Raw genomic sequence first — 16,007 nt, 5'->3', positions numbered from 1 at the left:
CAGAATTCATATTTTCAAATGATATAACTTTTTTACAATCTGGACTTGATTCTGAGTTTTGTGTAAGTTGCTGAGTTTGTGTCTCAGACATTAATGCCTCTTACTCCCTCTTACTAAACTTACCTTGTGACTAACCCTGTGCAAATGGTTCTATTTATAGACTTTTACCAAGGTGATGTCACACAAGACATGAAAGGATCAAAGGGATTCTAGCGCTAAGCCCCGCCCACATCCGATATGACGGCGACGTGACGTTACCCTAGCGACCGCTATACAATGGCGATCCTCAGTTGTTGGGATTGAGTGAAACTTGTTTGGATTCAAACATGTAGCCTGCTGGTCCACTGCTTTAACCCACAGCAAATACTGTTAAAATCCTTCCTTTAAAGTTAGAATGTCAAGCGACCCCCCCTCCGACCCTCACCCACTGTGTTGTTGTCGGGTTTACGGCTGGTAAGCTATGCTAATTTAACTGTTTATGTAGCTTCACTCATTCACCTGCAGACACAGACGGCTATCAGAATGGTCACACGTCTTCTTAGAGGACGTTCCAGGTGAACACGCGCGGTGAGTTACAGCCAGCGAGGAGTCACGCAGTTTTTGCGTGCATGTCTGTGCTCGTGGACATTTGTGAGCAGAAACACTTATTATTAAATTATGCACTTACACTCAGAGTTAGAAATGAAATATTTGTATTAGAGGGAAGGAGTATAACAAACTATAAATGAAGCTAATTTGCACATTTTATTCTGCTTTTCTAATCAAAAAATTGTTAATGCAAGAAAAATATCCAAATATTAACAGGAAAATCTCAAACCAAACTCTTACCACCCCTCTGTAAAATCAATATTTAATATCAATGACTTACATGAAATACAGTTAAGTAATAAAATGAAAGAAAACAAGTGAGCACTACTGCATATAAACTCGACTAGATACATACACATATACACTTGTGCTAACAATTCAAGAAACATTTGGTATATTTTATATCCCCCCTCTGTCCTTTTTTCCGGATCCTTGTAGTACTTTGGTAGTAGTATTGTGGTCTTAGGAGCTGATGTGTCAGTGGAAATGAAAACAGCTAAACTGTGACAGCAAAATGTTAAGAATGCATATTCTCACCCAAGGTGGCATGCTGTGGCTTTTACAGAAATGCAAGCGGAGATGACCACCTCAATTTTTAGAAGCACTCCTTTAATAAAAGTAGCAATGAAACCACCTTACTACACATGAATCTGTATTATTGGAAAATTGCTCTTAAAGTATCAAGAGTATTCTGCAGAACACATTGTTCCCCATCGGTGTTATACGGTTACAAGGTTGGTCTGAATTTAAATGCTTCATATGCTGTTTGAGCTACAGCAGGGGTCCCCAATCCCAGTCCGCGAGGGCTGGTTTCCTGCAGGTTTTAGATGTGTCCTTGATCCACCACAGCTGATTTAAATGGATAAATTACCTTCTCAACACGTCTTGAAGTTCTCCAGAGGCCTGGTAACAAACTAATCATGTGATTCAGGTGTGTTGACCCAGGGTGAGATCTGAAACCTGCAGGGACACCGGCCCTCGCGGACTGGGATTGGGGACCCCTGATCTACAGTAATGTATTATATTCTAAAATGATGCTAAATGATAAAAATGAAGGTGTTGGCAAAACAGCTGGTTAAACTATCTTCAGCTAAAAACCTTCTGCTAAAGTAGACAGTGAATAATTTCTGTTCCATTTCTGTATTAAAGAGCTGTAAACCATATCACTGTCACGGTTTGGCATGGCAAACCATGGGGGTTGTGGGGAAGGAGGACCCAGGCGCGGTGCTCTATGTACAAGCAGTACGTTTATTCACAGTGTGTGGAAATAACAACAATAAATCCCCGTGGTTTCCCCTGACTCCCGTGTCGTGTCTCTCCGTGACCAGTCCGTGTCTCAGTGCTCGCCGCTCCCGTGTCTCAGCACTCCTCGTGCTGGCTGCTGTCTGGCGCTCCACACTTCTCCTGGGGACACAATAGACGCAGCCGTCAGGACACATAACCGCGGGCATACATACACTAACTTAGTTCAAATGGTTGACTAACGTGGAGACTCACGCAATGATCCCGCGTTGGTGGGAGCTCCAAGACTCTCCCAAGTAGCTCCCCCGACGAGGCCTGACCAGCAGCAAGTGTGTGGCTTCGGGTGTGGCCAGACCGTCAGCAGGGCCACACCCACCAGGCCTGAAGGCACCCACTGAAACACATATATACACACACACACGCAAACAGGGAGAAGGACAGCAACACCAAATATACATACAATAACAATAATAATAATAATATAATTCATAACTGCTCAGGGACCCTGACAATCACCGATGAACATCACATTATCACATTATACATAAATATATGTACAATATATAATAGTGTATGCATTTCTGGATGTGTATACTAAATATTTTCCTACGTGTGTGTGTGTGTGTGTGTGTGTGTATACACATTTTTACAAATTAAATAGTAAAAAAAAAAAAAAAAAAAAAAAAAAAAAAAAAAATAATAATAATAATAATAAAATATATAAAATATACAGAGTTGAATATGTGCAAAACAAGTGGCATTTATATACAGTGTGGAGTGCGTAATGTTGAAGTTCCAGTAGTGAAGCTGAGGTGTCTATGACGTGTTCAGCAGTCTGATGGCCTGATGGAAAAAGCTGTCTCTCAGTCTGCTGGTACGGGACCGGATGCTGCAGAACCTCCTTCCTGATGGAAGCAGTCTGAACAGTTTATGGCTGGGGTGACTGGAGTCCTTGATGATCCTCCCCGGGAAGCTCACCTCCAATTATCCGTTCAGAGCACCGCACTACTCGCTGGAGAGCTTTGCAGTTGTAGGCGGTGCTGTTGCCATACCAGGTGGTGATGCATCCAGTGAGGATGCTCTCAATGGCACAGTGATAGAAGGTCCTGAGGATGCGGGGGCTCATGCCGAATCTTTTCAGTCTCCTGAGAAAGAAGAGGCGCTGCTGCGCCTTCTTCACTGTTTTGTTTGTGTGTACTGACCACGTAAGATCCTCAGCCAGATGTACACCAAGGAACCGGAAGCTGCTCACTCTCTCCACAGCAGCGCCGTTGATGGTGATGGGGGTGTGTACTTCTCTGCACCTCCGGAAGTCCACTATCAACTCCTTTGTCTTTGCGACGTTGAGGGTGAGATGGTTGTCTTGACACCAGTGGGTCAGGGCGCTGACCTCCTCCCTGTAAGCCGTCTCATCACCGTTGGTGATAAGACCCACCACTGTAGTGTCGTCCACAAACTTCACAATGATGTTGGAGCTGTTGAGTGAGTACAGGAGAGGGCTCAGTACACACCCCTGTGGAGCACCAGTGTTCAGTGTGATGGGGGATGAGGTGATGCTGCCCAGTCTGACCACCTGGCGTCTGTCAGACAGGAAGCTAAGGATCCAGCTGCAGAGGGAGCTGCTCAGTCCTAGATCCTGCAGTTTCCTGTCCAGCTTCGAGGGAACGATGGTATTGAATGCTGAGCTGTAATCTACAAACAGCATCCTCACATACGTGTCTCTCTTCTCCAGGTGTGACAGGGCAGTGTGTAGTGTCAGGGCTATGGCATCATCAGTGGACCTGTTGTGGCGGTATGCAAACTGTAGAGGGTCCAGTGAGTCGGGTAGTGCAGAGCAGATGAAGTCCCTGACCAGCTTCTCGAAGCATTTGCTTACGATGGGGGTCAGGGCTACAGGTCGCCAGTCGTTCAATGAGGAGATGGTGGAGGATTTGGGTACAGGGACGATGGTGGCCATTTTGAAGCAGGCTGGGACTACAGATAGAGAGAGGGAAAGGTTGAAGATGTGCGTGAACACTCCAGCCAGCTGAGCCGCGCATGACTTGAGGACGCGGCCGGGAATCCCGTCCGGACCAGTAGCTTTGCGTGCGTTCACCTTCCTGAAGCACTTCCGCACATCCTCCTCAGACACAGTGTGCGCACTGACGTCATCCGCGGTGCGCACACTGTCTCTAAGTGTGTTACACTAATACTGTTAAAATCCTTCCTTTAAAGTTAGAATGTCAAGCGACCCCCCCTCCGACCCTCACCCACTGTGTTGTTGTCGGGTTTACGGCTGGTAAGCTATGCTAATTTAACTGTTTATGTAGCTTCACTCATTCACCTGCAGACACAGACGGCTATCAGAATGGTCACACGTCTTCTTAGAGGACGTTCCAGGTGAACACGCGCGGTGAGTTACAGCCAGCGAGGAGTCACGCAGTTTTTGCGTGCATGTCTGTGCTCGTGGACATTTGTGAGCAGAAACACTTATTATTAAATTATGCACTTACACTCAGAGTTAGAAATGAAATATTTGTATTAGAGGGAAGGAGTATAACAAACTATAAATGAAGCTAATTTGCACATTTTATTCTGCTTTTCTAATCAAAAAATTGTTAATGCAAGAAAAATATCCAAATATTAACAGGAAAATCTCAAACCAAACTCTTACCACCCCTCTGTAAAATCAATATTTAATATCAATGACTTACATGAAATACAGTTAAGTAATAAAATGAAAGAAAACAAGTGAGCACTACTGCATATAAACTCGACTAGATACATACACATATACACTTGTGCTAACAATTCAAGAAACATTTGGTATATTTTATATCCCCCCTCTGTCCTTTTTTCCGGATCCTTGTAGTACTTTGGTAGTAGTATTGTGGTCTTAGGAGCTGATGTGTCAGTGGAAATGAAAACTGCTAAACTGTGACAGCAAAATGTTAAGAATGCATATTCTTACCCAAGGTGGCATGCTGTGGCTTTTACAGAAATGCAAGCGGAGATGACCACCTCAATTTTTAGAAGCACTCCTTTAATAAAAGTAGCAATGAAACCACCTTACTACACATGAATCTGTATTATTGGAAAATTGCTCTTAAAGTATCAAGAGTATTCTGCAGAACACATTGTTCCCCATCGGTGTTATACGGTTATAAGGTTGGTCTGAATTTAAATGCTTCATATGCTGTTTGAGCTACAGCAGGGGTCCCCAATCCCAGTCCGCGAGGGCTGGTTTCCTGCAGGTTTTAGATGTGTCCTTGATCCACCACAGCTGATTTAAATGGATAAATTACCTTCTCAACACGTCTTGAAGTTCTCCAGAGGCCTGGTAACAAACTAATCATGTGAATCAGGTGTGTTGACCCAGGGTGAGATCTGAAACCTGCAGGGACACCGGCCCTCGCGGACTGGGATTGGGGACCCCTGATCTACAGTAATGTATTATATTCTAAAATGATGCTAAATGATAAAAATGAAGGTGTTAGAGTTTGTATTGTTGATTGTCATTTATGCTTAGAAATATTTAACCATATATTCTTAGAGGTGTATAATCAATTGTGTAGTGACAGGAGGTGTGATCTCTAGCAGGCTACAAAAGGCTTGGTGTGTATTCCACACCTACATCCTGGGAGCATGGGAAGAGGTTGCATCTTGTCTTAATTGTTTTATGGTAGGATTAACGTAGCTACGTCTGTTCTAGTCTAAGTGCTTTTCTGTTTAGATGAACTGCTGGACTTCCTCACCGGGGGGGGGGTCTAGTCTACCCTCTTCCTGACCAAGGATGTTTGACCCTTTGATCAGCAACACACACACACACACACACACACACACACACACACACACACACACAGGCAAGGTACTCTTTGTATGTAGACGTCGTATGTTAATGAACCTATGCATATTCATGTAACCTCAATAAAAGGACAGTGGTACGGGAGGACGGACGAGAGCAACTGGGGTCAGACGAAGGAACGGCGCTCTGTCCGGTCTCTCCCGTGCACGAGTAACATGAAGAACTTTGCCTACTTGTGTCTTGCTTTGCAGTGTAATTGTATTGTCTTTAACGTTCCAGCGGATAGGTACAAGCAACAAACCTATCAGAAGGTGTTGGCAAAACAGCTGGTTAAACTATCTTCAGCTAAAAACCTTCTGCTAAAGTAGACAGTGAATAATTTCTGTTCCATTTCTGTATTAAAGAGCTGTAAACCATATCACTGTCACGGTTTGGCATGGCAAACCGTGGGGGGTGTGGGGAAGGAGGACCCAGGCGCGGTGCTCTATGTACAAGCAGTACGTTTATTTACAGTGTGTGGAAATAACAACAATAAATCCCCGTGGTTTCCCCTGACTCCCGTGTCGTGTCTCTCCGTGACCAGTCCGTGTCTCAGTGCTCGCCGCTCCTGTGTCTCAGCACTCCTCGTGCTGGCTGCTGTCTGGCGCTCCACACTTCTCCTGGGGACACAATAGACGCAGCCGTCAGGACACATAACCGCGGGCATACATACACTAACTCAGTTCAAATGGATGACTAACGTGGAGACTCACGCAATGATCCCGCGTCGGTGGGAGCTCCAAGACTCTCCTAAGTAGCACCTCCGACGAGGCCTGACCAGCAGCAGGTGTGTGGCTTCGGGTGTGGCCAGACCATCAGCAGGGCCACACCCACCAGGTCTGAAGGCGCCCACTGAAACACATATACACACACGCAAACAGGGAGAAGGACAGCAACACCAAATATACATACAATAATAATAATAATAAGAATATAATTCATAACTGCTCAGGGACCCTGACAATCACTGATGAATATCACATTATCAACTTTGATCTTTTTAAGTCTAGGCCAGAGTTTTATGAACAGCCGTTGGGTGATGGCATCAACTTTTTCAGTAGAGGAAGGTGAACTGGCATTTTTATTGACACGTGTCACCACCTTCTTGATACAGGCTTCCACAGATAACCTGTAATTTTCAGCCTCTTCAGCATCACACAGGGCTGGATTCTGCATAGTGTCGATCAGGTGATTTTTAATGATATCGACCGTCAGTTTTCTCAACACTGGGTCCTCGTCGTTCAGTAACATCAGTAAATGTTTTTTCTTAACAGAATGTTTTCTGACGTAGCTCTTGGTAAATGGCCCGGTCGAGATCTTTCAGTTTATATACATGTATATGCAGATCTTTGATCCTGTTGTCAGACAACATGTGTTTTTTTGTGTGTCCCGTTTGGATCTTTAGCCATAAGAATTGTTGTCTTAAGGCCAAGAAAGATGCCAAGCGGATTTATTTTACCAAGTGGATCATCATGGCCTTGCCATATTGGTCCATTTGATTGACCTTTATTATAATTACAACACGTGTTTTAACAGGTACCTGTGGAGTTTTTTTTTAGAAGGTCTGTAGTGCGAATTATTTTCAACACGTGTGAGCACAGCATCAATGAGTGCGCTCACATGTTCCTCTTCATCATCATCATAATCGCTGACACTAATGCCAGATGATGATTTTTTCTCCAGTATCCGAAATATATTACTTTTAAATTCTTCTAAACGTGTTTCAGACATGGCTTTAGTTTCTTTGTCCTCGTCATCCTCGGCTCTAACGCACCACGAGAAGAACCTTGCCAGCAGGTTTTTACGGAAGTGGTGATCTTCAAATATGGAAATGATCACCTCTAGGTACGGCTGACCTACGGCTAGCGCAATGATCACGAGATCAGGGCTAATGTCCAGCCGCTTTGATGTCTTTAAAAATCACCTTTTCAAGTTTTTTAATCCCCCTGTGTGTGATTTTGAGAGGCTTTTGCTCAACTTGTGACCACAGAGCTGTGAAGAGGCGCTGCTGAATCATGTCAGATGGCGACACCTTTGCGTCTTTGGAGGCACGTGAAAAATCTTAATTGCCCATTGTTTTTGGAAAAATCTAAATTGCCCATAGGTATGAGTGAATGTGAGTACGAATGTTTAGCCCTGTGACAGACTAGCGACCTGTCCAGGGCGTACCCTGCCTCTCGCCCTGAGATAGCTGCCATAGGCTCCAGCACCCCCTGCGACCCTGAAAAGGAAAAGCGGAAGTTAGGGGTGGGCAACTCCAGGCCTCGAGGGCCGGTGTCCCTGCAGGTTTTAGATGTGTCCTTGAACCAACACAGCTGATATAAATGGCTAAATTAGCTCCTGAAAATGTCCTGAAGTTCTCCAGAGGCCTGGTAACGAACTAATCATGCGATTCAGGTGTGTTGACCCAAGGCGAGATCTAAAACCTGCAGGACACCGGCCCTCGGGGCCTGGATTTGCCCACCCCTGGCGTAAGTGAATCGATGGATAGATACATACACATATACACTGTGCTAACAATTCAAGAAACATTTGGAATATTTTATATCCCTCCCCTCTTTGTCCCTTTTCCCTATGTCCTTGTAGTACTTCTATTTTGTGCCCACAGAGCTGTGAAGAGGCGCTGTTTAATCTGCAACAGCATCCTGCCATGCGATTGAATTCGTCCCTAACCTTTGGGAACCCTCACATAAATTTTATCGAATGGAAAAAGGTTAGCTTTCATCCTCCAGCTTCACTGTGTTTATGTTATGCTAACATAGCTGTATCGCTAGTGATCTCGTAGTACATCATTATGTACCAGCTAGTCCAACCTCAGTAACCCTAAAAAAAAAAAAAAAAAAGTCACTGCTGTTTAGTTTTCTGTCTTCATTTATGTTGGAAGTGATAGCAGAGCTGTACGTTTAAATTTTTTCAAAACGTCTCTCAGTCAGAACATTATATATTATGTTTAGGTGGCCCTTTCGAGATTTTTTTCCATTGATGTGCAGATCTTTGATTGTGTCGTCAGACAACAGGTGTTTCTTCAAAGATACCTGTGGAGTTTTTTTTAGAAGGTTTGTAGTGCGATTTCTTTGTAGCCCGTGTGAGCATAGCATCAACACTGTAAAATTAATAAATACAAAAATAAAAAATTGTTGCGAAAACTTAAACTCAAGGCAACCCACTGCATTTAGATTTTTAGGTTCTGATGGATAACTTAGTTGAAGCAACTTTTATCCTAAACTTGAAACCTAACATTTTGTTTTAAAAACGCATTTAGTGTTGTTGCTAAAAAAAAAAATTTTTTTATATCAATTTGGGAACTTCAGGTTCATGCACAAGTTTTGCAAACAAAGTTATATGGTACTATTTACCTAAAAATGCAGCCAAGGCCTCAGGCATTTTTTATATAACCATCTAAATCTATTTACAGAACAATCAGGTGTTCTGCAGCAAATAAGAAGGCACACAAATTATTTGTGCCGGTCCAAAAAAAAAAAAAAGAAAAAAAAGTTTGTGTTCAGTATAAGACAGAAGAGAACAGCACAGGCCTAAACCCTGCAGGTCTGACAACAGGAGGTGTATCAGTCCTGTTTTCCCTGTGGGAACAGCGTTTACACTAGAATCTGCTTTTGATGGCTTTTTTGGAGCAAATGTGACATTCAGCAGTATAACTGACACAATACAAAACAATAACTACACTACACACTAACTCTAGCCTCCAAAAACGCTAAACATCACTAATGTCTCACATATGAAAACTTGCGCTCTCTTTCTTTTGCTCGCCGCTTTCCGTCGCGGGTGTCACTCCTAAAACTGCACCTTCTCCCTAAACAACCAAGTGCCGCATGTTGCCATATCATTTTTTTGATTGGCTGACATGGTAAATTCTAACACCAATCCGGTTGTTCAGTCTGACGTCACTAGCCGTGTCTGGACCTAAACTCCGCTGCAGGTTCACATATCAAACGATCACTATGGTATTACTGAGAGTTGAAAAACTGTCTAAAGTCTTTCATCTTTAATAAAATGATCAGCGTTCTGTTCTACCAGGTGTAACAATTGAGTTTAACATCCAGGCACCCATGAAAACGGAATTTATGACATTTAACGCAGTTAGAAGCTAGCGAGCTAACTCCCTGCTAACTTCTATCTAAATACAATATAGCATGTCCTGACTGCGGGGTTTTGGAAACAAATTAAAACCTACAGCTCTGTTATCACTTCCAGCATAAATGAAGACAGGAAACTAAAAAGCAGTGACGTTTGTAGGGTTACTGAAGTTTGGCTAGCTGGTATATAATGATGTGCTACGTGACCGCTAGCGACACAGCTATGTTAACATAATATAAACAAGCTAACTTTTTTTTTCCCACTCAATAAAGTTAACGTGAGTGTTCTCGGTGGAGGACTCCACCACCCCGTTCACACAGAAACTAAACCACATTTTTTTGGCTAAATATGATTTGAACAAATTAAACAACATGGCAGCGGACGCCCCCGAAATTATTTATTTATTTAAGAATAAAAAAAATAAAGGGGGGGGGGGGGGGGGGGGGTTGCCGCTGTTGGTCGTCAGCCATGAGCGAGCTAGCTTATTTTGTCGGGTTTCTTTCGTTTGGTGGTATGGCGAACACCCCCTACATGAAATACACGTAGGGGGTGTCGCGGAGGCTTGTCAGACATGAGCGCGCCTGTTTGGAAGGGATGCTTGTCGGATTTACATTATTTTGTGACATGGCGATTTTTATACGAAAACTTTAAAGCACTATTTCATGATGGAAAACATTAAAGTTGCTCACGAGGGCATTCAAGCAGCACGATTGAGTAAAACAGTGTAGGGGGGATCTTAAATGAGGTAGTAAACACATATAAATGCACATTAAAAGAAACAGTACTTGCCTTCAGAAAGTTGAGATGAACACCTTAGCTGCATCCAGCTCCTGGCGTAAAAAGCCTCGTGTTCGCATTAAGGCAGACGGCCAGGTGGCTTTCAGTCCTTGCAAAAGTGCATTGTAGACCCCGTAGTATCCAAAAATATGACATGCGCATGCGTGCTCAGGCACAGAAAGGCGCCAACAGCTTCAACTCATGTAAAACTTGAATTCATTCATTTTGCCAGCATAGAACGCGGAAGTGTTAGTGCAAGTAGTCCATTTAACATGAATAACAAATAGACAAGAGACAATTAAAAACTGCCAAAGAAGATGACTCTTATGACTTCCGGGGACATTTCTAACAAAAATGCACTGCATTAACCTGAATGAGGACAATCAAAAGGATATACATAAATGAAATTGAATTGATATAGTACCAGAGTACAGTGATCATTAACTGATCGTCATTAACGATCAGTGACCATTAACGGTTTTGTCACTGATCTCAAGGGTAGATTAATACTAAATACAGAAATATACCTCCATTTAAAAATTGCAAAAACATATGCAACAATAGTTATTGGTATACCTGACTCTTATGACTTTTGGGGACGTTTCTAACACAAAAACACTCCGCTTTAACGTAAATGGGAACATTCAATGGGAAACTTTCCTTAGGGAACTAGTTAATACAATAAACTCTGATTATTAAACATCTGCATGTGTTAAGGTATGTGTAACTACTTTTCGGATGGATTTCTTTATCTTAGTCCTCATTCTGATTGGTATTTGTTCCGTATTTTTAAATCTTAGACATAGTGAAGGTTTTTTTTTTTTAACATAACCCTTGAGTGTGGGGATCATTGATAAATTGTTTACAGACTTCATGGATAGATTTATACTGAAAAAGAACATGATACTATTTTTAGAAAAAAATTATGAAAAATATCCAACTATAGTCATTAGTATGCCATATACTTATGACTTTTGGGGACGTTGTTAACACAAATACACTCCGCTTTAACCTAAATGGGGACATTCAATGGGAAACTTTCCTTAGGGAACTGGTAAACACAATGAACTCTGATTATTAAATATTTGCTCATGTTAAAGCATGCGTCCCCAATCCCAGTCCACGAGGGCCAGTGTCCCTGCAGGTTTTAGATCTCACCTGGGGTCAACACACCTGAATCACAATTCAAGACATGTTGAGATGGTAATTTATCCATTTAAATCAGCTGTGATGGATCAAGGACATATCTAAAACCTGCAGGGACACCGGCCCTCGTGGACTGGGATTGGGGACCCCTGTGTTAAAGTATGTGTAATGATCTGGAGGATGGATTGCTGTATCTTAGTCCTCATTCTGATTGGCATTTGTTCCATATTTTCAAATCTTAGACATAATGAAGGATTTTACAACATAACCCTTGCTTGACTGTGGGGATCATTGATAAATTGTTTACAGACTTCATGAATAGATTTATACTGAAAAGGGGACATGATAGTATTTTAAAAAAAAATACAAAGCATATCCAACTATAGTCATTAGTATGCCATATGCTTATGACTTTTGGGGACGTTTTTAACACAAATACACTCCGCTTTAACCTAAATGGGGACATTCAATGGGAAACTTTCGTTAGGGAACTGGTTAATACAATGAACTCTGATCATTAAACACATGCATATGTTAAGGTATGTGTAACTACTTTTCGGATTGATTTCTTTATCTTAGTCCTCATTCTGATTGGTATTTGTTCTGTATTTTTAAATCTTAGACATAATGAAGGGGTTGTTCTTTTTTTTAACATAACCCTTGCTTGAGTGTGGGGATCATTGATAAATTGTTTACAGACTTCATGGATAGATTTATACTGAAAAAGGGACATGACACTATTTTTTAAAAAAAATACAAAGCATATCCAACTATAGTCATTAGTATGCCATATGCTTATGACCTTTGGGGACGTTTTTAACACAAATACAATCCGCTTTAACCTAAATGGGGACATTCAATGGGAAACTTTCGTTAGGGAACTGGTTAATACAATGAACTCTGATTATTAAACATCTGCATATATTAAGATATGTGTAATGATTTGGGGGATGGATTGCTTTATCTTAGTCCTCATTCTGATTGGTATTTGTTCCATATTTTCAAATCTTAGACATAATGAAGGATTTTACAACAATAACCCTTACTTGAGTGAGGTGATCACTGATAAATTGTTTGTTGACTTTATAGGTAGATTTATACAGAAAAAGGGAACATGATAACATCTTTTAAAAAATCCCAAAGCATATCCAACTATAGTCATTAGAATGCCATATACTTATGACTTTTGGGGACGTTTCTAACACAAATACACTCCGCTTTAACCTAAATGGGGACATTCAATGAGAAACTTTCCTTAGGGAACTGGTAAATACAACGAACTCATTACACATACCTCAACATATGCATATGTTTCATACCTCAACATATGCATATGTTGAGGTATGTGTAATGATTTGGGGGATGGATTACTTTATCTTAATCCTCCTTCTGATTGGTATTTGTTCCATATTTTCATATCTTTGACATAATGAAGGATTTTACAACATAACTCTTGAGTGTGGTGATCACTGATAAATTGTTCTCGAACTTCATGTATGGAGTTATACTGAAAAAGGGACATGACACTATTTTTAAAAAACAATACAAAAACATATCCGACTATAGTCATTAGTATGCCATATGCTTATGACCTTTGGGGACGTTTTTAACACAAATACAATCCGCTTTAACCTAAATGGGGACATTCAATGGGAAACTTTCCTTAGGGAACTGGTTAATACAATGAACTCGGATTATTAAACATCTGCATATATTAAGATATGTGTAATGATTTGGGGGATGGATTGCTTTATCTTAGTCCTCAGTCTGATTGGTAACTGTTCCATATTGTCATATCTTTGACATAATGAAGGATTTTACAACATAACTCTTGAGTGTGGTGATCACTGATAAATTGTTCTCGAACTTCATGTATTGAGTTATACTGAAAAAGGGACATGACACTATTTGTAAAAAACAATACAAAAACATATCTGACCATAGTCATAGGTATGCCATACAGTATACTTATGACTTTTGGGGATGTTTCTAACACAAATACACTCCTCTTTAACCTAAATGGGGACATTCAGTGGGAAACTTTCCTTAGGGAACTGGTAAATACAATGAACTCTGATCATTAAACACATGCATATGTTGAGGTATGTGTATCTACTTTTCTTATCTTAGTCCTCATTCTGATTGGTATTTGTTCTGTATTTTTAAATCTTAGACATAATGAAGGGGTTTTTTTTTTTAACATAACCCTTGCTTGACTGTGGGGATCATTGATAAATTGTTTACAGACTTCATGGATAGATTTATACTGAAAAGGGGACATGATAGCATTTAAAAAAAAAAATACAAAGCATATCCAACTATAGTCATTAGTATGCCATATGCTTATGACTTTTGGGGACGTTTTTAACACAAATACACTCTGCTTTAACCTAAATGGGGACATTCAATGGGAAACTTTCGTTAGGGAACTGGTTAATACAATGAACTCTGATTATTAAACATCTGCATATATTAAGATATGTGTAATGATTTGGGGGATGGATTGCTTTATCTTAGTCCTCATTCTGATTGGTATTTGTTCCATATTTTCAAATCTTAGACATAATGAAGGATTTTACAACAATAACCCTTACTTGAGTGAGGTGATCACTGATAAATTGTTTGTTGACTTTATAGGTAGATTTATACAGAAAAAAGGAACATGATAACATCTTTTTAAAAAATCCCAAAGCATATCCAACTATAGTCATTAGAATGCCATATACTTATGACTTTTGGGGACATTTCTAACACAAATACACTCCGCTTTAACCTAAATGGGGACATTCAATGAGAAACTTTCCTTAAGGAACTGGTAAATACAACGAACTCATTACACATACCTCAACATATGCATATGTTGAGGTATGTGTAATGATTTGGGGGATGGATTGCTTTATCTTAGTCCTCATTCTGATTGGTAACTGTTCCATATTGTCATATCTTTGACATAATGAAGGATTTTACAACATAACTCTTGAGTGTGGTGATCACTGATAAATTGTTCTCGAACTTCATGTATTGAGTTATACTGAAAAAGGGACATGACACTATTTGTAAAAAACAATACAAAAACATATCTGACCATAGTCATAGGTATGCCATACAGTATACTTATGACTTTTGGGGATGTTTCTAACACAAATACACTCCTCTTTAACCTAAATGGGGACATTCAGTGGGAAACTTTCCTTAGGGAACTGGTAAATACAATGAACTCTGATCATTAAACACACGCATATATTAAGGTATTTGTTCTGTATTTTTAAATCTTAGACATAATGAAGAGGTTGGTTTTTTTTTTAACATAACCCTTACTTGAGTGTGGGGATCATTGATAAATTGTTCTCGAACTTCATGTATGGAGTTATACTGAAAAAGGGACATGACACTATTTTTAAAAATACAATAACTGGTAAATAACTGGAACTGGTAAATACAATGAACTCTGATTATTAAACATATGCATATGTTGAGGTATGTGTAATGATGTGGGGGATGGATTGCTTTATCTTAATCCTCATTCTGATTGGTATTTGTTCCATATTTTCAAATCTTAGACATAATGAAGGATTTTACAACATAGCCCTTACTTGAGTGTGGGAATCATTGATAAATTGTTCTCTGACTTCATGGATAGGTTTATACAGAAAATAGGGACATGATATCAAAAAAAAAAAATACAAAACTATATCCAACTATAGTCACTAGTATGCCATATTCTTATGACTTTTGGGGACGTTTCTAACACAAATACACTCCACTTTAACCTAAATGCGGACATTCAAAATCCTGCAGCTTATTTATGTTTCTTTGTTTCAGAATAATAAATTAATTAATTAAACAAATAGCATAATATTCCTCTTTATAAAGCTTATTTATTTTTTCCGTTTCATCAGCCTCTCTTAATTAACAAGATAATCCTCATTGTTAGCTTGCACATGAAAAACTTAAGGATGCTAATAAACATCCTTTATTATTTTAGAATCATAAAAGCATAAAAAAAATTAAATCCCCTAAAATATTGAAAGTTTGGTTCATTCAAACATCCCTTGATGTTTAATCCAAGACGGCTCTGAATGTGTAACTTATATGTGGCTAGCTTTTTCGGGCTAATTAGCTCAAGTCTTTTTTTCCCCAAATCATCAAGGGCACATCTAGCAAACCAGTATTAGCAGTTATTACTAAATAACTTTCTTACATTCAAACAGAAAATGCTGAAACTTGTCAGCAGAACCCTTAAGATATAGGTATTAAAAACTAAAAAAGTTTTAATCACTTTTCATACCTTTAAAGCTGCTCTACATGCTGCTGCTTGCACACACCTCTATGGCTG

At 40.1% G+C, this 16,007-nt stretch overlaps 2 long non-coding RNA genes across 2 annotated transcripts in view; both read right to left on the bottom strand.

Annotated features, from left to right (window-relative positions):
• Positions 1–16,007, bottom strand: part of LOC143414533 (uncharacterized) — a 48,974-nt gene that overhangs the window by 16,113 nt on the left and 16,854 nt on the right. The gene's annotated exons all lie outside the window — the stretch shown is intronic.
• LOC143414636 (uncharacterized) lies at positions 5,862–10,705 on the bottom strand. Its single transcript, XR_013095299.1, has 3 exons — positions 10,538–10,705; positions 6,367–7,874; positions 5,862–6,273 (listed from the first exon to the last, which is right to left on the bottom strand). It is a non-coding gene; the product is annotated as an uncharacterized LOC143414636 (long non-coding RNA).

Source organism: Maylandia zebra, linkage group LG22, assembly GCF_041146795.1.
Source record: "Maylandia zebra isolate NMK-2024a linkage group LG22, Mzebra_GT3a, whole genome shotgun sequence".
NCBI classification, from domain to species: Eukaryota; Metazoa; Chordata; class Actinopteri; order Cichliformes; family Cichlidae; genus Maylandia; species Maylandia zebra.
The sequence above is the reverse complement of the archived record's forward strand: the minus strand, read 5'-3'. Positions and strand labels throughout refer to the sequence as shown.